Below are 2,089 nucleotides of genomic sequence, written 5' to 3'. Positions count from 1 at the left end.
CATCAATTGCATTCGATACCGATCGCCTGTGATGGTTTAACAGTTCATAATACACTACGCCGAGCTGGTCCCACCAAATACAGAGCATGACCTTGGACGTCAAAATCATCGTTCTTGAAGCGTTGAAACCACTCACGACACGTTCTTTCACTAATAGCGGCCTCACTATAAGTATTTGAGAGCATTCGAGCCTTAGCCGCAGATTTCTTCATATTGAAGCAAAAAATTAAAACCTCCCGCAAATGACGAAAATTTGGCTTGTAAACTGACATTTTCAATCGAGAATAACTTTATGATGCAGACACAAATCGACTAATGTTTCTATGGAGTTATGTTGACAGATGCCCAAGTTATTGTATGACGTCTATGATCTATTTATTTCGACCACCACTTACCGCTAAAGTCATCTATAGGAAAACGGCGGAAGCAAAGTTGTACACCTAATAATATCTTAAGATACTAAAATATGATTTTGTGATAGGCTTATGATATCTTAAGACTATACTTAGGAAGATCTTAAATATAAGAAATGATTAGATTATGAATCAGCCTTGTTTTGGCAAGATACTATTGTTGACAAAGGAGGATGTTAAAAAAGTCTGATTTTTTGCCTCTCCCTCCTCTCTCCCGCAAAATCTTAGTTAATTATTTACAAAAAATTGTTTGGGATTCACATGAAATAGTCAAAAGAGTTTTATATCCCAGAAATATGAGAAAAATAGATTTCCTTTTATAAGCTGAATTTTCGTATATCACACTGGAATTTATTATATTATGAATCGGATGTATTGCAAAAGTTTCTCATGATAATTGGTACTTAAAGGTTTTTTGGTACTTAAACGCTCATCCGTTATTAAAAATGGCAATTTATGGAAATCAAAATGGCGCCCTTGACATTCAATTTTATACATAAAGTTGTAGTAAACAAATTTTTTATCAAAATGAATCTGAGCGTGCTCTTTAAGACACATTATCTACAAATCTATTAATTAAAAATCAATGGTAAATTCAAAATGACCGATCCAAAATGTTTGTGCTCGATTAAAGTCATATTTAATATATTTTCGCAAATTTGTTACGATAGTATAAGAATATTATGTAATAAATACATTTTACATATTTTTCAAAACATGTAAATGTAATTAGGAAATTAAGAAATTTTTGTGAAATTAGGAAATTCTTATGCAATAATAATATTTTGTGACATTAGTGATAACAAGTTGATGATTTATATCGAGCGTTAAAAATATAAATCGCTTTCATTAATAGTATGCTACAATTCTGAATAACCGTGTATGAGCTTAGCAGTGCGAGTAATAAACGTAATACGTAATGATATCTCCATAATTTGTGTTCAGCGATAGTGATAATAATTGTAATTTTACAGTTACGAGATTATGAATAATGTATATCACGTTATATTGATACTTATATAATTCTCGGGATTTCTCATTAGATATAGGAATACGATATAGGAATTTCGAAATACAATATAGAAATTTCAAGGATATTGAAAAAAAATTGAATTAGATTAAGAAATTAAAATTGTTGATATCTTTTTTCTTTAATTTCGCACAATAAATATTCTCAAGTCGAAATTTTGATTCTTAATTAATTTTTTAATTCTACGATATAATAATAGTTCTAAGATATCAAAATAAATTTAATTATAATGATACAGTTGCTCCTATTTTAACCCTAATGATATTGCAAACTTCCCATTCTGTTCTTAGCGTTAAAATAGATTTCCTTTTATAAGCTGAATTTTCGTATATCACACTGGAACTTATTATATTATGAATCGGATGTATTGCAAAAGTTTCTCATGATAATTAATACTTAAAGGTTTTTTTGGTACTTAAACGTTCATCCGTTATTAAAAATGGCAACTTATGGAAATAGAAAATCTAAAATGGCGCCCTTGACATTCAATTTTATACATAAAGTTATAGTAAACAAATTTTTTATCAAAATGAATCTGAGCGTGCTCTTTAAAATACGTTATCTACAAATCTATTAATTAAAATCAATGGTAAATTCGCAAAACAAATGTGGATACAACACTCTTTATTAAATAACCAGCTTACAT

The 2,089-nt window shown here is 29.1% G+C and overlaps 1 protein-coding gene across 2 annotated transcripts in view; it reads right to left on the bottom strand.

Moving 5' to 3' along the window:
- The window catches only part of LOC108693260, a 170,671-nt gene that overhangs the window by 105,434 nt on the left and 63,148 nt on the right, over nt 1-2,089 (bottom strand). The window lies entirely within an intron of this gene.

This window comes from Atta colombica, unplaced genomic scaffold (genome assembly GCF_001594045.1).
Source record: "Atta colombica isolate Treedump-2 unplaced genomic scaffold, Acol1.0 scaffold89, whole genome shotgun sequence".
NCBI lineage: Eukaryota > Metazoa > Arthropoda > Insecta > Hymenoptera > Formicidae > Atta > Atta colombica.
Note: the sequence above shows the minus strand (reverse complement) of the source record. Positions and strands in the feature narration are given on the sequence as shown.